Source organism: Cetorhinus maximus, chromosome 13, assembly GCF_964194155.1.
Source record: "Cetorhinus maximus chromosome 13, sCetMax3.hap1.1, whole genome shotgun sequence".
NCBI lineage: Eukaryota > Metazoa > Chordata > Chondrichthyes > Lamniformes > Cetorhinidae > Cetorhinus > Cetorhinus maximus.
In genome coordinates this window covers 32,418,193-32,441,041 of record NC_135891.1, presented here as the reverse complement: position 1 = coordinate 32,441,041, position 22,849 = coordinate 32,418,193, and the positions used below count along the sequence as shown (strand labels likewise).

The 22,849-nt window shown below is 38.4% G+C and overlaps 1 long non-coding RNA gene across 1 annotated transcript in view; it reads left to right on the top strand.

Annotated features, from left to right (window-relative positions):
• Positions 1–1,063: 1,063 nt before the first annotated feature.
• Positions 1,064–22,849, top strand: part of LOC144689172 (uncharacterized) — a 29,869-nt gene continuing 8,083 nt past the window's right edge. Inside the window, exons 1-2 of the long non-coding RNA XR_013578582.1 lie at positions 1,064–1,209; positions 12,570–12,692. This is a non-coding gene — a long non-coding RNA (uncharacterized LOC144689172). The remainder of the gene's footprint in view (positions 1,210–12,569; positions 12,693–22,849) is intronic.

The following is a 22,849-nucleotide window of genomic DNA, read 5'->3' as shown; positions in this document are numbered from 1 at the left end:
ATTGACCATCTCAACAGATATTGTGAAATATATTTGTGCCACTCTTTTTTCAAACATTGCCATTTACATCAGATTTTATGTTTCAAGTAGATCAGTGGTCATAACAGTACAGCACTTTACCAGACCTTCCATTCTCAAGTATCACAAAATGTTAGGTGGTGTGCTTATCACTATAAATTCTATACTCGAGAGATAATTTTAAGTGACTAAGATATTTAAGAATTAATTATAAATGTATTAATCGTTGAATATTTTCATAGTCAATATATTTCAGCTGAAAAATGTAAAGATTTCATTCAGAGTAAAGACAGGAAGGATGCTGTGGTTCAGCTCACAACATGGAAACTAACAATCGCTGTGATCAGTTTCCATACTTGCATCATGCTTGCATTAATCCCTACCTGACATGAATTATTGATTTGGAGTGGCTAACATTTATGTCTTTAATTTTTCAATTTATTAATTTAGTGTCAGAAGTGACTATGCCACAGATTGTCTTTAATTCAACTTTAACTTCGGTTGTAGTGCTAGACAATGTGAGTCCACGAGTGTGGGGAGGATAAATTGGGATCTTTTCATTAAGAAATATGTAAATTGGGAATCTTTGTTTTGATTCTTTCATGGGATATGGGCATCGCTGGCTAGGCCAGCATTTATTGTCCATCCCTAATTGCCCTTGAGAAGATGGTGATGAGCATCTGGGGCATTTTACAATCAATGGCTGCAAAAAGATGACTCTATGAGAGAATTGAGCTAAGCGTTTTTTTTTTAACTTATATAGATTGTGTTCTGACAGTAACAATATTGCACAGAAATGTTTTAGCATTGTAGTGTTTTTCTGTTTCACCTAATTCATTTTGCACTGTACATCAACATTTATTGATTTTATTATTAAATGCCTACTTTTAATTAATTGTATTAAAGAATAGTGAAAAATGAGTTGACAAGCCTCCTTGGGTGTAATGGAAAATTCACCGCAAACCATATTATAATTGATAAACAGGAAGTGAGTTTGCTGTGTGATAGTATATAGTCGCCAGTTCAAAGCAGCAGGGCCTTTTGGAGGCATAATGCAAAGGACACTGTAGTGTACATATATTATTGTAGTACTTACTTCACTCTTTTAGGGAGGTAGTTAAAGGGACACGTGGGTAGAAATTGTTAGGTGCTTCAGGAATCGTATCAATGCAAACAGTCACAGGTAAACAGGTAAGATGTATTTATTATATGTAATCCTACTGTCAAAATATGCTTCTGTTTATTTTAATCATTGATTTTAATTGCTTTTAGCATTTATGAATAATTAAAATGCATGCTATAACACAAATATACTACAAAATACATCTCAATATTGATTCATAATTTTAGCTTTTCAACCTGCATTATTTTATTATATTATTTCATAGATTAAAAATGCCGTTGTTCATCAGGAAACCAATTGATGTCCTCAATTTTATAAAAATTATTCAAACAAAGTTTCGAAAATATTCTAGGCAATAATGATGACAAAATAAATTCTGGAGCAGAGTATTTCAAATACAAATATCACTACTATTTCTCTTACAATTCACCCTGTAGAGGGCAAAAATGGATTAGAAATATTAACCTCTCAGGGAGTAGTATTGAGACTGGTGTTAACAGGAGATGATATATCCTATATCTTTTATGTGCTAGAATAAACACATTTCTACTTTACTACTTGCAGATCATGCATTTCCTACCAAAATAGTTAAATCTTTAATTCGTCCTGTTGCATTTAGTTCTAAATCAGTACACTACAATGAGATGCAAATATATATTAAATATTTTAAATGTTTTGAGAAGGTTAGGTGTTTTTGACATTTATGAAAGAAGCTTTTCAGAGCCATTAGGATGGATTTTTAATGAAATTTAGGCTCCAAGTATAATACACTATGTCAAATTGATAATTTTTGAAAATTATAATTATAATTTGAAAATTGCACTGTGGGACTTTCCTGGCAATGATTACTGAGGAATATTTATAAGTATTGATAGATACTCAATTTGATTTTTAAAAATACAGGGTGCTTTTCAGAACCTTACTTTTATTCATTGTACTGTAAATAAACAACCCCCTCAACCCCCACTCAATCTACTAGATAAAATACATTGCTGCAGTTGCTGCATTAGGAATAACAAATTATATAAGTGTTGGATTTTTCAGACTAGAGTAATTATAAACATGATCAGTTAGAATGACAGCAGTTATGAATTAGGAGTCACAATGAGTATTGATGGTTTCAGAATCTTAGTATGAACCAAAATAGCTTACAGTCTTGTGATGCTAAAGTAAAGCCATATATATTAGAGTGACGATTAATAAAAATGTCAGTAAATTTGTTATCTAAATGTGGCAGTGAGGACACTGGTAATAGCTAAGAGCAGTCGTCAGAGTCGTAAGTGAATGGTTTAATATATGGTAATTGCTAACATCTTGGGTCAAAGTAGGCACCGGCATCCACGTAGGCAGCAGTTCTAATATAAAATATTCTTAGTATAATAAAAAAGGAATTTCTTTATTAACATTGGTATTATGCAGTCCGTATTACTCCTTTGAGTTCTGAAAGATTATTATGCTGTAGATATATTTTATTTTTTCAAATAATATTAGAAAAAATGATGCTTGTGCCTTTTTAAGATGGATCTTCTGGTGTAGAATTAGAGGAATTAGGAGGGTCACTAAAAATATGTAGAATGGCTCAGAGATTGCACTCTGACCTATGAGCTAGAAAGTTGTATACTCAAGGCCTGCTCTGGGACTTGAGGACGTAATCTAGGCTGATACCCCAGTGCAGTGCTGAGGGAGTGTGGTGCTGTTGAAGGTGCTGTCGGTTGGATAAGGCATTAAAATGAGGCCCCATCTATCCTCTCAGGTGAACATTAAAGATTTGATGGCAGTCCACAAAGAGCAAAAGGTTTCTTACAGTATTCTGATCAACACGTATCCCTCAAAACCACAGCAAAACAGCCACTTAGTTGTTTGCAACAATGCTATTTATGAGACCTGGCTCTGTGTAAATTGACCGCCATTTTCTAACATTACAAACACAACTTGTATTATAGGTAGTAAAACATCCCCAGGTGCTTCACAGGTGCATTATCAAATAATGATAATGTTCAACAGTGACTGCATTTTCAAAACAACTTCATTGACTGTAAAACACTTTAAGACATCCAGAGGTCATGAAATGCGTTATATAAATACAAGTTCGTTCTTTTTTAAAATGGAAATAGCTGACAGTGGACTAAATTAGTTCCAAGCAAGCTAAATATAGAACTTCTTTTGCATCATTCAAAATGGTTACACTCTCTCTCAGGCTACATCTGTAGAAATTTATAGAGAGACAAGCTGTAAAGAACGTTCTGACATGAACAATATTTTTACAGCAACTTGAAACATGTGACCTTGTAATTTAAGTTCGAAAAAGTTGCTTCTAATTTTGGTTACAAAAAGTGTTTTGGAGACTGGGAGTTTTACTTTTAAATGTGTATGTTCTGCTTCTCGTGTTCATTGAATTCATTAGCTATTCTTGGCCTAGTATGGCTGTTTCCAAGAGTGGATTTGAATTATTTACTTTATATAGAAATAAAAATCTGGTGTAAGGTCCTATATGAAACTTTCTGAAAATTTTCCATAAAATGTTCTAAAATTTCCCTAAAACCATGCTATTATTGAATGGCGGAGCAGGCTCAAGTGACCAAGTGGCTTACTCCTGCTCCTCATTCGTATATTCATATGTTCTGTTTTCATTTTTCAGTCACAAAACACAATGTTTTAAAACTTCCATTCTCAAAGCAGCCAACTACAACCAGTGAATTTCTATCGAAAAACTGTTGGAACAACCCCACCTCATGATAAGTTTCGCACTACACACTGAATGTAAGTCACACATGGAGATCCCATATTGATGCCTGGTCTCTAATGAATGACCTGACCTCAGGTACTACAATTGGCCTTAGCACCCTGGATTAGGGAGGAAACATTAACAATGGTTCCTTTCTCTGAGCACTACCCAGTAACCCCTGCTGAATCTTGCACATGTTAACGGTGGGAGAAAACAAGAATGGCACGTACCACACATTTGAGCAACCTATTTGGACTCAGGTTAAGATTGACACATGGATAATGACTCATGTATCAGGTACCGGGAGTAGCTGGTTCACATAAAATTGTAAGAAGAGTCAACATTTCAGGAAAGGAGAGAAAAAATTTGGAGAGAAACAGAAATATGTAATTATGAAGCCTGGATGCTGTGAGGTGTGAGTATCTGAATCTGAAGTGACTTTATGACCATTTAAATATAGAGCTGAATTTTTCCCAATCTAGTGCCTGGCATATTTGTTGTCTCTTTCACCTTCAAAATTGCAAAATTAAGATCCATAAGACGAGAAGGGGCATCATCTAAAAACTGGGCCATTCTGTCAGAACCACTGTGGGCCAAAGAAAATCCACCTATGATCGAATCACTGAAGGTTATTTCAGATTTACAGTAGTCATTCAAGGTAATTTTATGAGAGTCTTATTGTATTTCATTATCTATAATTGGATATTCCACCTGATTGAGGAACTGAATATAACACAGATTAATACTTTTGAAAATTAGGCAGTAGTCATAGTAAATAAATAGAATTAAAAATAGATTTAAAAAGTGAGTGTCAGAGAATCTCAGTCTAATTCCTGCTGTTGGGCTCTGCAGTCTGTAGCTTTTACACTGAGCTGCTGCTGTCAATGAGCAGATAAGTAATTTATCCATTACATACAGTGTATTATTTGCATAAGCACTTCTAGATAACAAACTTACTGCAATGATCTTCACTTAATGGATCTTATCAACTCTAAAATGCTGGAACGCTCATTGAAAAATGTTTTTTAAATCCTTATGTCCATGATGAATAACAAATATGAACTTTTTCTCATAATCCTCTTGTCCACCTATTGACATTTGTGACAACTGAGATTGAGTAAATGAGATTGGCCAGGGCATAGTTAAAATACATATTCATATCTACTAAATATTGTTTCAACAGTGCGAATCTATGTAACAAAAGTGTTAATGTGAAAAATGGAGTCAAGTTTTTTTTCCTGCAGAACAGCAGCAACTGCACTTAGAGAGCAACCTTAGTTAACTACAGTTAAGTGACCATAGAAATGCAAGTTCTTTCTTTCTTTCAGTGATATTCAACCTGGTGTGTAATGTCAAATATAGATTGACACATGGGTTTAAATCTATTTCATTGATAATGGAACAATGGCAGAACAAACCATGGGATAGTAATGATGCAAACATTATGTACAAACTGATACTGATCTTACGCCTTGATTTTAAATACAATGACAAAATTAGCATTAAACTTCATAGTGGCCTGTTGGATTGACGGATGTGTAGCAAATAGTCTGATCTCAAATATGCATAGAGTTTACCCTCAATTATTGTACAAACTTTTTTGAATACAACAGTTATCGAAACTGCCATTTTGCAAATAGTGCGCATTTCTGGTCTGTTTTACACAGATATTGATCTGAATATTTTATTCTAAATAATGAAATATGGCCATAATTTCTTTATTGGATTGTGTAGAATGTGCTGGTTATGTTGTTTGAGCGGCATCTGTAATTCTCATCATTTATGTGCAGGTTTAGACAGGTTGCAGTCAGGGTGCCATTTGAAATTCTGTTAACAATTGTATCATCACACTCATACAGGCTTGCCTTTTTCTTCCACCTGCACGATTGGGGCCTGCTGTGCTTTGCCAAGGCTTTTTGATCCCCTCCGCAACTTAGTTAAGCTGCTTTAACTATTCATACATTCCCTTGGTCCCAGATATGTCTTATATTTTTTCTAATTTCACATATCATGCTTCCTTTTGTCTCACATTATTGCCCAGCCTGCCAGTTATCCATCATCTATAATCCACTGAAACATTTTATAGCTCACCTTTTCCTGTTCTTGAGTATAGTTTTTCCCACTCCTGTCCTTTACTCGGTTCCTTCTTATAAGCTCCTCATGTGTAATATTTTCTGCTTCTGATAAAGGTCAATATTTGAAATTTGATTTGTGGCTTCACTCCATAGAAGATGTACTTGACTTGCTAAGCATTCCAGCATTTTATGTTTTTCTACAAGTTTTTTTTATCCTAAGTAGCATTCTGTGCTTTTCTTAACAATGAAGGTGATTCTATCAAGTATCAATTAATGGTTCATTGTGATTTCTTATAGAATTCCAACGACAGGAAAGACAAATAAAGTAGACAATGAAATTGAGATAAAGAGTAGTGCGCTTTCTTCAGTTGATCATTACTTTGCTATGTATTTCTCATTAGGTGTCCACATTGCTTAACTTGCAACCAATCCATTCTGAAATGTGCTTGCACCATAAAAATGGAACTCTGCATCAAGGGCAGCAAATTTAACTTGGACAATGTATCTGCTACCGTTAAACTACATTGAGCTACGTCAAATCTACAGCAGATAAATAGGCCGTGCATGCTTATAACCAAACTGTATATCCTCACCATAGCCATAGCTTTGTCAATGCCAATACATTGCAGTTAAACTAGTGACAAAAAAATGATATTTTGATATCACCCCATGATTTGCTTCGCGATCATTTGCCTGTGAGTAATTCATTCTTTACAAATCACGGAAAGATGGGCTATCATTAAAATAAATTTAGGAATAATTGACACAAATATATACATTTTATGATTGTCTTCCCCTTACTTCCTTAAAGTGCCGACTGGTTCTTGGATGCTAACAGCGAAAACGCCAATTTTTATTTCTGCTACGCGGTTTAAGTATTGACAACTCAGTAGGTATAATTAATTTCTAACCTATATTGTTGAATGTTTGCTTTCAGTATTTGAAAATATATATAGAAAAATTATTAATCCTGATATATTGTATTTATAAGATCAAACAAACATTTCATTGTCCAATAAGAGAACATATCAGTTTAGCAATCAGTGGGCTCCACAAGATTTGACTGAGCATTACTTTTAATGGTTAGAATTTCATGCATGGCCTGCTGACCTCTTTGCCCTAATTCCTGATAAACGTTGCTAGAAGATTAAGTTGAGTGCAAGAAGCACAAATATGCAAAATTTCCATGTTAGTATATATTGCTTTGAATCAGTAGCCTACGGACAAGTAAGATTAGCCATCAAGCAATGAAAATGTTTTTAAGGACATACTTGCAGTTACAGTGCCTTTCACAAGCACCAGATGTCTCAAAGCGCTTTATGAAGTGCTATAGCAGTACTTTTGAAATGTAGTTACTGTTGTGTTATAGTAAACACGGCAACCAATTTGTGCACAGTAAACTCCTACAAGCAGCAATGTGACAATAGCCAGATAATCTGTGTGATGTTGATTGAGAGATAACTATTGGCCAGGACACCTGGCATAACTCCCCTGTTCTTCTTCAAAATAGTACATGGGTTCTTATATACCCACATGAGAGTGCAGATGGGGCCACAGTTTAACGTTTCATCCAAAGGATGGCACTTCCAACATTGCAACACTCCCTCAGCACTTCACTAGAATGTCAGATTTGATTTTTGTGTTCAAGTCCTGGTGTATGACTTGAACGCACAACTTTCTGACTCAGGGGCAAGAGAACACAAGAACACAAGACATAGGAGCAGGAGTAGATCATATGACCCATCGAGCCTGATCCACCATTCAGTACAATCATGGGTGATCTCGGGCATCAACTGTACCTTCTTGCCTGCTCCCCATATCCTTTAATTCCCTGAGAGACCAAAAATATGTCTATCAAGAATTTGTCTAAGAGTGTTGCCACCTGAGCCATAACTAACACCTAAGGCATTTTCTTACATAGGAACCAGTGTAGGCCATTCAGCCCCTCACCCTTATTCTGCCATTCAGTTAGACTCACGCATATTCTACCATTCAGTTAATCATGTCCTTAACCAACTAAAATCTATAGCTCTTAGCCTCAAAAATTTCAATTGGCACAGAATCCAGAGCCTCTCAGGGAACAAGTTCCAGATTTCCATTGCTATTTGTGTGAAAAAATGGTTTCCTTATTTCACTCCTAAATGGTCTAGCTCCAATTTTACAATGATACCTTCTTATTCTAGATTTTCCCATAAGATAAAAGCATTTTTCTATATCTACCTTATTGAACTTCTTTATAATTTTAAACAACCCAATTCGACAACCCCTCGACCTTCTAAACACAAGGAAATACAAGTGGTCCTCATAGTTTAAAGCTTAAAGCACTGATACTATCATGGCAAATCGGTCTTGTGCCTACTTCCAAGGCCAATATATCTTTCCTGATACTTAGTATCCAAAACTGTACATGGTACTCCAGATGGGGTCTGACCAAATCTCTATAGAGCTGAAGCATCACTTCCTCCCTTTTGAATTCTGACTCTTTTAAGATAAAGGCCAACATTCCATTAACCTTTTTGATAACTTTTTGTCCCTGTGCACTAGCTGTTAGCGATTTCGTAGATGGACACTTAAATCCCCTTGTTCCTCTACAGCTCCTAGTCTTTATCCATTAAGAAAATTTTCCAATTTGTCTTCTTCAGATCTAAAGTAGATAATCTCACATTTCACCCTTCTGTCGCAGTTTACCCTCTCACTTAATCTATGTCCTTCCCTGCAAATTACTGTGCCTTGCAATTTAGTGTTATCTACAAATTTGGATATATACCTCTCTGTTCCTTCATCCAATTGATTCATATATATGAAAAGCTGAAGCCACCATATTGGTCCCTGGGTAACAGCATTTGTCACATCTTGCCAGTCAGAAAACAAATCCTTTATCCTTACTCTTTGTCACCTACCTTCTTAACCCTAATTCCAAACATTATTTTGCAAATTATCTCTTGTGCAGAATCAAATGTCTTCTGGAAGTCCATGTTGCCAATATCCATAAGCACTCCTATAGATTCCAGTATCTTTCCCACCATTGTACTTGTCCACTATTTTAGCAGGTGCTAATTTTTTTTTTAAAGTTAATGGCCGCATTAAAATTTTGGACCACATTTAGAATTTATCTAATAATATTACTAATATTATTAATATTACTAATATTACAAGCATTATATCTAGGCTAAAGTGGCTCATATTGCCAAGCAAGGCCGTCTAACTAAAGGAAAAAACTAAACTGTGGAATTGTAATATTACATGTTCATGTCATGTTGGTAGGATCAGCGAAGTGGTTCTACCTATTTAAAATATAATACAAATATTACCAGAAAATCTTATAGTATGCACACTTTAAAGGAAAATTAGAGTAGTTTGATATTGAAAATCTTTCCATAAGTAGCTTGCAGAGCCAAACATTTTGAAGTTGTTGGGAATTTACAAAGGATTCATTTATATTTACAACTCATTTTGTTAAATATTTTCATTCATTTCAAAATCTTATTCCCCAATGAATTTTTTGTCTTTCTCCATTATTTGACAATTTTGAGGATTTGACATTTGAACAGTCCAAGTTTGTAGTTTCTAATGACCATACAGGATGAAAGGAGCACTGAACGACAAGAGCTGAAAGACAATGTTGAGATGTGCCTCAAGGACTGTCTAACCTGAGAATGGTGAAGATAAAGGTCAATCTCAGGTTCGTCAGCCCATGAAACACTTCTCGTTTGCTAAGAAAAATGCAAAACTCCTTGCAAGTCTATCAACGTCAGAGTGTGCATGTCTATGTATTTCACATCTATTGCTCTAAAAAAATAGTCATTTACTGCAATCTATTCTGATGTACTTATGTACATTAATTTCATTATCTTTTGTCACATATATTGGGTCTCCCTTTGAAAAAGCATGATTTATGTTAATTGTATAATAGAGTTTTGAGAATTAGTTCTAATCTGCCTTTTAACTGCACACTGTTTACGGTATGTGTGCAATGCTTGTTAAATGTAACACCTATCTGAAAGATTATTGGAAAATATACAAGTTGGTTTAAAAAGGTTGTGTCTCATTAGCGCACTACAAACTATCCATTATATGAAATATTGGAATTGTTATTAACGGTCAATCATGTAATGTTAGATAAATCATTATTTTTGACATCAATAAAATGGTGATCTTCATTTCATAATTCTATCAGCTGATAGCAGAGTTTTATTTTACAACTTACATGGCTGAAATTTTGTTGGGCTGAGGAGATGGGTATGTGGGCAATTTCACATCGGACAGCTGCGTGCCAGTTTGCCAGAATGTTGACAACTCTGGGCCATTTTGGAAGGGGCTGGTTCAGGGGTGACAGCTACCCACCTGAATTTTCCAGTCAATATGCAGGTTCCCCACTGTGGCGGAAGGCAGCCTCCTGGTAGATGAATCATGGTGGGGCAGGGGGGTGGGATGTGGGGGATACCTACCTTACATCCTTGATTGGATGGCTACTAACTGCCTTTCTGTTTCAAAATTGCATCGAGGTCCTGACTCAAAAATGAATATTCAGTCCATGATGAGTGCACAAGCAGTATTCATAGTGAGACCTTTAAAAAATCTGAAAATATGCCTACATATTGTTAGTGGTGTTAGCTGAAGGATGAAAGTCAGACAGGACAGGGGGATAATTTATGGCTCTTGGTTAATATCTCATCCAAAAAATGCCACCTCTTACAATACAGTATTTCTTCAGAGCCTCACTGCAGTGTCCTGTACAGGTTATGTAGTCAGATGCTGGACTGCAGTTTGAGCCCACTTAAAGGATTTTAGTGTAACCGCTGCAAAGTTACTTGAATTGCCATAAAGTAAGAGTGTACTCCACAATGCCAAATCACAGGCCCAAAAATTTCAGTCTGATGGTGGAACTTATGCATAGATTTTACAGAAGGATAGCTTTATTTCTCAAAGGGAAAGAGATATCCACTTTTGCTGGAATTATTAGTCAGTATGTTAACTGAAAAGAACCATTAAATATTCTAGATTGGAACATAAAAATTATGCTTTAAAATTATTGTTTGCAGTAGCATCTAGAATATTTTTCACAAAAGGGGGTTCCATAGTTACAACTGTAAGCTATCATGGAAAGACCCCGAATATGTTAATCTATGTGCTACAGCCTGTCTCGCTTAGAGTTCTTCACCAATTCTGGCATACAATGTATGGACTCACATTCCTTAATCAAGTCACAGAGTTTACTAAGTGTCACAAAGAAATACAAAGTTAATATTTAACTTCCGAGCCTTCTGGGGAACAGTCTTCTTTTCTTACTGTGTTATGTTGACCATAGTCTGTCTGTCTTCTTCTAGGTGTGCCAATGATGTCCTGTAGTCCCCTTTCTTTTCTCCCCATTTAAAGACACCTACCGTGCCATATTGGACCATTGTTTGTCTTGGCCAATATGATCGGAACAAGTTGAGATCATTGGTAGTCCATGGACTCCCTATGCCCTAACACATAGACACTTACAGGAGCTTTCTGTTTTTCCAAAGGTTTTAAGATTCCCATTTATGTTAATAGCTCAACTTCTGCAATTCTACAGTTTCACATTCTTTTTATCCTGTCTTTCTGCTAAGGTCTCCATCTTACCTCTTATACAAAAGTTTTAACAGAGTATAGTCTTGAAAAAACAATTTCTCAATAAGGCAAGCATTAACTCAAATAGACTTCAATATATTGGTGCACATAACATATAATTAGTGCTATGTTTAACTGTTCTATCTTTCATAAGCATAAAACATGTTATAGTCTGTAGCCTCTGCAATGACCCGTATTGAGTTGGTGTATGAGGCCCCCTTCCATCTACATAATTTACTCTTTTTCAGAGTGAGCTACATGTGGTTTTACACACACACATATTTGAACATTGACGAATGACAGTTTTTAGTGAAGCTGACCATCACGCTTTGCAGTCCAGCTTTGACGTTACATTTTCTTAAGAAGAATGCTATAGAATGATTATAAAAGACAACACAGAAAAATCTACTCAATCCAACACAGCTGCTAATATGAACAAAACATTAAAAACGTGTATTCTGCATTTAATTTTAACAATAAACAAATGGATCTCCAGTTGCTTATGGTCAATTGTAGGATAAGGTGTAAACTCGGTATATGTTATACATGGAAATAAAGAGATCATCAGTGGCACGACAACCTAGGATTTGGGAAGAGTTTTGTAAGAGATGCTGTCAGAGATAGTAAAGTGTTAATGTGTTTTTATTGGTTTGTGAATCGGTTTGTTTAAACCAATCAGAAAAGCATGACAGATTATTTTACATATTTCAACTGTGATGCTTACTATAAAAACATTTTTTATAATCTAAATACATAAATGTGGGTCTGGTCTTTCAAAAAGAAGTACAATTAGGTCATGATTATCAAACCAGAATGTGAGCCACACAACATAGGAATTGTGACTTTACCCCTTTAAATTCAATGGAACAGACGGGCAAGTCAATATTTCAAAATAAAATTGATTCACGTTATGATTTGTTAGCTTTAACTTTTGCTTCCAAATGTTAATAATTCAAGTACTAGTATTATGTGGAGTTCTGCAGCTTAACATTCAACTGCATCGGAGAGTGAGTTTCAAAATCCCTCTTCTCAGGAAAGGATAAGGGTTCAATTTACCAGAAACCCTTGGATATACAGTCAGGTGGGAGATACACAGCTAGCTGTGGAATGCAGAAGCAGGTAGAGGATATGTACCCACATGCAATTCAGACCTATTGTGAGTTTTGTCCTGCTTTTAAAGTAACTTATATTTGCATTGTTAATTATTTTCCATGTATTCAGGTGTCAATTCAGAATGAGATGTGCTTCAATCTCCAGCAAAACACATTATTGTATACACTTTTTATATGAAAGCGCCATTCTATGTCTGGAATATACTTAGTCATACACCAGAAGGGGACTTGTATCTTTCCATGTGCACTCTGTCCTCTATTTTCTATCTATTCATTCCAAATCTAAAATTCTTAATAGAAGAAACTTACTATTATTACCATCTCCACCAGCTCTTTGCCTTGATCATTTGCACACTTGGAGTACTGTGCACAATTCTGGTCTCCATTTTATAAAATGAATATAGAAACAATTGGAGAAGGTGCAAGAAAGATTCACAAGGATTATAACAGAATTGAGAGGGTATACTTAAAATGAAAGGCCGAATAGGCTGGGGCTGTTTTGCCTAAAAAGATGGCTGAGGGACAATCTGATAAAAGTAATAGAAAGAGTTTAATAGGGTAAATATTCCCAAATGAGGGGGAGTCCAAAGCCAGAGGTCATAAATATAGGATAGTCATTCTTAAATCCAATAGGGCATTCAGGAGGAGCCTGTTTATCCAAAGAGTGGTAAGAATATGGAAAGTGTTACCACAGTAGTTGAGAAAATGTAGATTCATGCAAGGGGAAGTTAAATAAGGGCATGAGGGAGGAAAGGATAGAAGGATTTGCTAATGGCATTAGATGAAGTAGGATGGGAGGAAGCTCTTGTGGAGCACGAACAGTGGCATAAACCAGCTGGGTTGAATTGTCAGTTTCTATGTTACACACTCAATTTAACTTGACGATGACCTGACCAAGTTAATATTACTGCAATTAGCCAGTTCAGCCATCAATTCTCAGCTAGCCTATGTGCTGTTCACTCTGCTGTCTAGGATAATAAAGGATCCTTCAAGTCCTATCTGAATTCATGGAACTAGTATAACATTCCTATAGCTCTGGATTTAGCCCTGGGCTATCTATAATTTGGCTTCTGCAACAGAGCTTATGAGGTTCCTGCAGAACAGAGTAGTCCAGGTACAGCTGCAGATTGTACCATAAAGCTCTGAGAATTGTTACTCCTCTCCCTCATCTACAACATATGAGGTGAAATTCAACTTTGACAAATGCTATCGCTTGCTTTACAACCCTGTTGAAGTTGAATTTCACCACGGCAGATTTTTTAGGGATTTTTAAAAAATCTGGTTTAACTGTCCCAGCAACACATCATTTCCTGCCAAAAGGACAGAGCATACCTTACTCCCAAGCCCCTACTAACAGTATTCTTCTATCAATCGCTGGGAATCAGATTGAGAACTATTGCTGGCTTATGAATAACAATTGTATTATTTAATTAGGAGATGTGGAACAATGGATAATCAGAAAATAATGTTGATAAGGCTTAACCTTAAAGCCCAATTTATTCTTTTTCTGTTTCTCATTGCTGCTTAGCTGATAGGTCCATTAAAATCAGTCTCAGATTGCTGTAGCTATGCAATGATGATTAAACCTTCAGTTCATTATTTTAATTGCTATTTTAGGTTGAGCATTCCTTTTGATGTCATGATTCCTCCTGAGTTGTGAAATGAACTTCTCACATCATACCTTCCTTCGACATCCATTGGATTGGTCCATGATTATGCTTGGCAAAGTATTCCAGTGGTTTGCCATTGCTGTCTGCAATTTAGCTGACATGGAAACTCTCCCACTCTTACTGCCTGCCAGCAGGTGTATGGAAGGATTTATAGGCTAATAATCAACCTGTTTGGCCACATTATGAACACACTTTCTATAGCCATCAAGTCCTGAAGTGGGTCTTGAACTTCTGGCCCAGGGGTAGGGATGCTACCACCGCACCGCAAGACCTCCTCTCTCACATCATACACAATATGCTAATTTTACTAATTTCTTCCTGAGCCATTAGTTAAAACAAGAAGTTGGTGAATGAGAGAAACAAAGATAGAAGGAGAAAAAAAGAGGGAGAGAACCGGGGATGACATAGAAAAATGAGACAGAAAAGACAGTGAGAGAGGAATGGAAAAAAGACAGTGCCAACTTTTTGATTGACAGATATTGACAGAATCCATTGACAGATATATTTCCTGTTCTGCTTATATGCAACCCCTTTGCATTATTCACAGTTTGTGTCACAATAATTGTTAGACTGATGTTTGTAAAGCTGCATCCATGTCCATGTCTACGTTTTCCCTCAGCTCGCCATGCAAGCTTGTAAAACTGCTTCTGCAAAGTCATTCACTGTAATAACTTCCTTGCAGTCTTCTGAAGCCTGACTGTGTGGGAAACAATGTGATTTTCCCTAGAGCAGCTAATTCACGACTAGGGGGCGGGCTTGCTGTCCAATTAAGGACAGTGGTTGGGCTCTCAAAGATGGAGGGCCAATCAGAGACCTTCCGGTTTGAAAGAAGCAGCAGGATGCCATAGCAGGTAAGTGAGGGAGAGGGTGCTTCAAAATGAAGGCAGCTCTGTCCAATTTTTTCAAAGCTTAAATTTAAAAAATTGCCTCTGCAGGTAGGTCACCACTATGGGGTCGTGGGTGTTGGAACCCCTCTATGAGGCAGCCTACAGCTGCTGCTGCACTCAGCCAGGTAAGAAGGGTCTTTAAGCCTGCCTGGAGTGCTGGGACCTCCAGTCTGCCACTGGGAGGCCCCCTCCAGATGACTAAAATGTCTGCTGCCACCTGTGAGAACCTGGAGGCTGGCTAGGAAATCCCAGTCGGCCTCCTTCAATCAGCCCTTAATTAGTTTAATCGGTTAACCACTGCCTGTTGTCAGGTACCCTTGTTACCCCCATATGCACAAACAAGGACATGGCTGGGGCTGGGATAGAGCCGGGGAAACAGCATGCTGGCCAATGGTGCCACTTTTAGTGCCCGCCTCTGCTTCCAGCCCTTACAGGAGTTCATGAACCTGCCTGAGATGTTTATTTAGAATAACTACCTTTCTTATGTGCTTATGAATTGAGCTAAAATACAGAAAAAGAGACAATGTACAGCAGCTTGCCAAATTTTTATCCTGAGCTTGTTCAAGGTATTTCGTTATCCAAGATTTAATGAAAAGTCTACTTTATTCAGATTTTCCAGAGCAGTTCAGCCTCTACTGAAAGAACTCCATCTTCAACTTATTGGCTGGAACAGCTTGGCATGAACTAGCGGTGCAATGAACTATAGGAATAAACAGCAGTTACCAGAAATATAAAAAAGCTACAGAATCTGCTAGAAATACACAGCAGGCCCAGTAGCATTTGAAAGAAGAAAAGTCAGGTCAATATCTTGGATGTAGAACCCTTGTCATAATTTGTTAGACATTTTAGCATCGTAAGCCTGAACTTTTCACTCATCGGGCGCACAGGAGTGGACGGGAAACAGGCCCCCAACCGTGGTCGGTCCACCAATTAATGGCCAGCCAGTGTGAAACGCACGCTGAGAAAGGCTCAGCACCTCCAGTGGGGGCGGGAAGAGGGCGGGTGCCGACATCACCGCGGGTGCTGGTGAGCGCTTCCAGCGAGCTTCCTGAAGGCAGACAGATGCCTCAGGGAACTGCAGACCTCCACAGAGTAAACAAAACAACAAAAGTGCTGCAAAATGCAGCACAATCATGCGTCTGAAAGCATACCTCATTAAAAAACAATCCCCAGATATCTCTTCTTACTTTATTTTCCTCACGGAGATTTCATTCCCATCCTGGATCGAGGTTTGAGCAAAAATGTAAAGGCTGCCGGGCCGATTGGCCCGTCCGCCAACTGTGAAAGTGGACAGGCCATGAAAAATCACTTTCGATTGCCTCCTTAATGGGCTTCATTGCCCGCTTATTTGTCAGTGGGCGCGCTTCCGACTAAAGCGTGGACGTGCCGACCTGAAGATTGCTTGCATACAGGATGCCATCGACGTCATCTCACGTTATTTCACATCCGCTCGGATCAGGCGTGCGCCCGCCTGCGAGGCGTAAAATTCTGCCCAAAGAATTGATACAGCACAGAAAAAGACCATTCAGCCCGTCGAGTTCTTGCTGGCCCTCTGTAAAAGCAATTCACCTAGTGCCACACCCCTGCCTTTTCCCCATGGCCCTGCATATTTTTCCTTCTTGGATAATGATCCGATTCTCTTTTGAATGCCTTGATTGATCATGTTTCCACCAGGCAGTGCATTCCAGGCCCTAAGTACTCTTTGCTTTAAAAAGTAGTTTTTCCTCATGTCATCATTGCTTTTTTTTGGCAATTACGTTAAGTCTGTACCCTCTGATTCTCAATCCTTCCACCTATGGAAACAGTTTCTCCCTATATGCCCTGTCCAAACTCCTCATGATTTTGAATACCTCTATCAAACCCCCCTCAACCTTTTTTCCTCCAAAGAGAACAGTCCTAGCCTCTCTAATCTACGTAACTGAAGTTCCTCATTTCTAGAACTATTCTTGTGAATCTTTTCAGCATCCTCTTTAATGCCTTCACATCCTTCCTAAACTGTGGCATTCAGAACTGGACACAATACTCCAGTTGAGGCCAAACCAGTGTTTTACAGAGGTTTAACATAACTTCCTTGCTTTTGTACTTTATATCTCTATTTATAAAATCCAGGATGCTGTATGCTTTATTAACCATTCTCACAACCTGTCCTGCCACCTTCAATGATTTTGTGCACATATATAACCAGGCCCCTCTGCTCCTGTGCCACCTTCAGAATTGTACCCTTTATTTTATATTGGCTCTCTACATTCTTCCTATCAAAATGAATTACTTCACCCTTCTCCCCATTAAATTTCATGCATCTGTCACTTAATTGCTCACCCATTCCACTAGCCTGCCTATGTCCTTTTGAAGTTCACCACTACCCTCATCACTTCCAAGTTTTGTGTCATCTGCAAACTTTGAAGTTGTGTCCTATACACCAATTGTTAATAGAATGTCTCCAAATTATGCACACAAATTGACCTGAAACATCGAAATTAGCTAAACTTAGGATCATCTACAAATACTCATATTATTAAAGACTGTATATCCTTTGGAAACTGTAAATGAATGATTTTTACATGTAGTACATTATATCAGTATGAAACCTTAAAGTATAAAATGATACAGACAATAATTTTGGAAGTCTTTAGATTTTATGGTAAATTTAACTAAAAGGAACTGATGTGAAGCTGCTTCAAATACTTGCAACAATCACGTTTCAGATGTCACAATTTGAATAAAATACCAGCAAATCACCGCTAAATAATCTTAAAATGAAAAGTTAAAGCTGTCAATTCCTTCTAGTTTCTTTGGCTTTGAGATAACCTGATCTCTCTCTAAGAAAAGCCAAATAAGTTGCCAATCTGGAGAAAATTCCAATAGGAACAAAAGCAATTAGCTTTCGATAAACCAACTAATGTAATTAGGCCTATACACTGTAAGAATTGTCAAATAATTGAGTATAGGAATTATCGAATCATGTTTCAGATCTTGGCAAAACATTGCAATAAGTTCTCAAGAACCATTGTAGTTTGCTGTAAATTATATAAAAGCACAATGGATAAAAGCTTATTGCTTTCAGAAGTTGAAGGCAATGATGATAAAGGAAGTGGGAGGATCTTTATTCCTACAGAATGATGAGGGTGTACAGGAAGTAGAGGATGTATGACACACCAACTACTAAGCAGAAAGGGGAAAGCACAACAAATAGCACAGTGCCTTCAATAAATAAAAATGAACTCACCAAATAAAGTTGCTTCACGCCTGCCTGTTCCCTACACACACTCACAAACTCAATCAAAGACTTCCATCAAGTTCCTTCATAAAACAGAAGTCTACATTTCAACTGGTCAAGAAAGGAGGGAGAGAGGATACAGGAAACTATAGGCCAGATAGCCTGACATCAGTTGTTGGGAAGATGTTGGAATCTATTAACAATGCACTTAGAAAATCATAGTATGATCAGTCAACATGGTTTTATGAAAGGAATACGGTGTTTGACAAGTTCATTAGTTTTTTGAGGATGTAGCTAGCAGGGTCAATAAAGGGGAACCAGTAGATGTAGTATATTTGAATTTCAAAAAGGCATCCGATAAAGTGCCACACAAAAGGTTAATATGCAAGATAAGGGCTCGTGGATTTGGGGATAATATGCTAGCATGTATAAAAAATTGGTTAACAAATAGAAGCAAAGATTAGAGATAAATGGGGCATTTTCAAGTTGGCAGACTGTGACTAGTGGAGTGCCACAAGGATCAGTGCTGGGGCCTCAGCTAATCACAATCCATATTAATAACCAAAACAGAGAACATCTAAGTTTGCTGATGACACAAAGCTAGATGGGAATGCAAGATATGAGGAGGACACAATGAGGCTGCAAAGGGATATAGATAGGTTAAGTGAGTGGGCAACAAGATGGCAAGCAGAGTATAATGCGGAGAAGTGTGCAGTTATTCACTTTGGCCTTAAGAATAGAAAAGCAGAATATTTTTTAAAGGTAAGAAACTTGTGAAAACTCTGAAGACGAGTCCTGCGGACTCGAAACATTAACTTTGCTTCTCTCTCCACAGATGCTGCCAGACCTGCTGAGCTTTTCCAGCATTTTCTGCTTTTAGTTCAGATTTCCAGCATCCATGGTATTTTGCTTTTATTATTGTAAATGTTGATGTTCAAAGAAATTTGGATGTACTTGTGCAAGGAGCACAGAAAACTAGCTTGCAATTAGGAAGGCAAATGGTAGGTTGGCCTTTATTGCAAGGAGACTGGAGTACAAGAATAATAAAATCTTGCTGCATTCGTCCAGAGCTTTGGTGAGACCCCACATCTGGAATACTGTGCACAATTTTGGTCTTTATATTTAAGGAAGGATATACTTTGTACTGGGACGGCAGAGTGAAGGTGAACTAGACTGGTTCCTGAGATGAGAAGGTTGCCAAGGCAAGAGGCTAAGTAAATTGGGTCTATACTCTCTGTAGTTCAGAAGAATGAGAGGTGATCTCATTGAAACATGTAAGATTCCAAAAGAGCTTCACAGGGTACATACTAAGAGGTTGTTTCCCCTGGCTGGGGAATCTGGAACACAGAGACACAGCCTCAGGATAAGGAACCATGATTTAGGCCTGAGGTGAGGAGAAATTTCTTTATTCAAAGGGTCATGAATCTTTGGAATTCTCTGCATATGCTCCATGACTGAATATATCTAAGGCTGAAGTTAGACAGATTTTTGGTCTTTCAGGGCATCAAAGGATATGGGGAATGGGTGTGAAAATGGAGTTGAAGCTGATAATCAACCATGATCATTTGAAAGGCGGAGCAGGCTCAATGGGCCGTATGGACTATTCCTGCTCCTATTTCTTATGTTCTTATCTTCCAAGCCCCTAAAAGTTGAAAGAGTATAAAAATATGAACTCTGAAATCTGTGGAGTAAAATTGTACAGTGCTGTTCCCATTCTACAGGCATAAAACAAAAGCAATGACAAGCTATTTCGGGGACCAAGGTCCCCTACCCAAAATACATCTCAAAGATGTCTGGGTCAATAATGGACAGGTTATTTTTCAGGCATCCCTGGCAGACCTATGCTGCTCAGTATTTGTCACTGGTCAGCAAGTAGTTTTTGAGAGTGCTCCCCAACTCCATATTACTCTCAATCCCTTACTCCCTCCTGTTGCTTCTCCATCACCTTCTCCCGAGACTTACCTTCTGGCTAATTTCAATTAGGCTAGCAGCCCAACATCCGTCTTCCAGAGTCTGAGAGCTGCCCGTGGAGACTTTATACATGTGAGCTGCTTACCTAAATAATAGTGGGGATCCTGAGGTCCCAATTTCAGACCAGGTCAGACCTCCTGGTTAATGCTCATGCTCTGTCCATAGCTCCCAGTTTAGATCCGCAAACAGCCCTAACAGAATTTCTAGCCCATGAGCATAAACTGTGCTTGCTTTAGGGAACAGCATTCACAAAAGTGCCTCCATTTCTAATAATCTTATCTACAATTACCTCTTAACACCATGGCCAGAATTTTTCAGTTGGTGAGCAGGCTAGGCGGGAGTGGGGGGTCGCGGGCGCGGTGCCAATCGCCGCCAGCGATCGGCTCCGCGCCCCATTTTACGTGGGCAGGCCAATTAAGGCCCACCCAATGTAAGACACGAGCCGTGAGGGTGGGGGGAGGAGAGAGAGTCGGGGCCAGTGCTCTTCCGTGCATGCGTGCGAAAGAGTTCTTCAATCTATCTGAGGCACAGGGCTGCCTCAGGGAGATTGAATCGCTATTGTAATTAATGAATAAATGGGTTAAAAATCTATTTAAATATGCCCCCTTGTGTCACATGAGATGGGACATGTTTTTACATGTAGGAAAATGTATTTATTTATTTAATAAAAGCTTTAGGAAACCTCATCCCACTGGATGAGGTTTCCTAAAAAACATGAAGGCTGCTTGGCCTTTTTGCCTGCCTGCCATTAAGGTTGGACGGGCAGCATTGACAATTACATTACTTACCTCTTTAATGGCCTTAATAGGCCGTTTACATATCGGCTGGCGTGCAGCCGACTCCGGCGTGCGCCTGCTGAACAAAACATCGCGAGATAGCGCGATGATGTCAGGACTCACGCCCGTCGTCATTGCCCATAATTTTACACGCTAGCGTGTCGGGCCTGCCCCCGCATGCCAACTGAAAAATCCTGCCCCATGTCTACCATTTGTATCAACAAATTTATTTGCTTGTGAGAAGAGCGACCAACTCTTATGAAAGAAAATAAGGGATACTTCAAGTGTGGCAGGGTTGGGGTGGGGGTTTGCTGGTAACTGTGAGAGTGTGTGGCAGTGGGGTTCTGAAACCATAATAACAAGGTCGGGGGAGGGGGTTAAAAATCAACTAAAACCTACAGCTTACCTTGTTGAGTCACAACAATTTCATCTCTCTGCTGGCTGAGCCACTCACTTGAAATCCTGCTTGAATCACTCAAACTCACTCTGGAGACTCCCAGGATCAGTCTCCCCCAGGCTGTTCTGGAAATAAGGGACAAAAGGTGTCTCTTGAGGGGCACGGGCCAAACAGACAATCCCTTAAAATACAGGACAGTTAGTCACCCTGCTTATGAGAGAGATCAGGCTGATGAGTGGGTCGTGCTGGAATGTTCATCTTTCAGCCTTAGACCCCCAAGTTGATTCTCATCATATTTAGGCAGCTTCCCAGAGGGAGCAACTTCCCCAACATCTGTTGTGGTATCAAGGGGTTCTGAGCCCATGTCTGAAACTCTCTCCTGCGTAGGCACTGAAAGGAGGAAGTTCAGCAGGACTGTGGGAATGAAGTTTGGCAGGGCTGTACCATTCAGCAGGGCCATAGGACTGAAATGCAGCAAGGACATAATTAAGCTCCGTCAATCAAAAAAGAAAAACTGTCAAAAGTGCATATAAACTATTTTTGTGGATGGGATGGACAGCAAGGCTGGAGAGATGATAATAAACAATTAACATTCCTAGCTTTACAATGATGTCTGCTGCGCTTTAACAAATGCCTAGGTGCAATGCCACCTGGTGGAAAACGTTAAGGATTGCAAAAGTTCAAATAAGCAGTTTAATAAAACCTGATTGATGATCACATAACACTGGAGGACTCTCACTCAAATTAGTCGTATGATCTGATCCTCACAGCAACACCTATAGGTGTAATGTAATCCAAATGATGCTTGTTTAAAATATAATTGATAAGTTTTTGTGCTAATTGTCATGACTTATTGTTTCATATACCCTAGATTTCTTTTCTAACACCAATGTGTTTTTCAATGGAAAGCTGAGGTGATTTCTTGAGATGAGGAAGGCCTATGAAACAATGCCTGGCAGGTTAGTCTGACTATGCAGCTGCATCTAAACAGAGTAATGAAATTGCTAATGAAAGCTCCGGTTTCCAAAGGAAGTTACACCAACGGACTCCTGATGGCTTCACTATAATATGCAAATGCCTTACTAATCATTATGCTAGATTTGATTTTAGAAATACATATACAGATGGTTACCCTGAGGTGCTGAGCATGCAGTGCATCAAGAGGGGATTGTCTTGGATGGCATTCAAGACTACAGCTGGGATGTTATCAGAGCCCATAGCCTTTTCTGTATTCAGTGAGTTCAATTGTGTCTTGATACCACATGGAGTGAGTGGTATTGGCT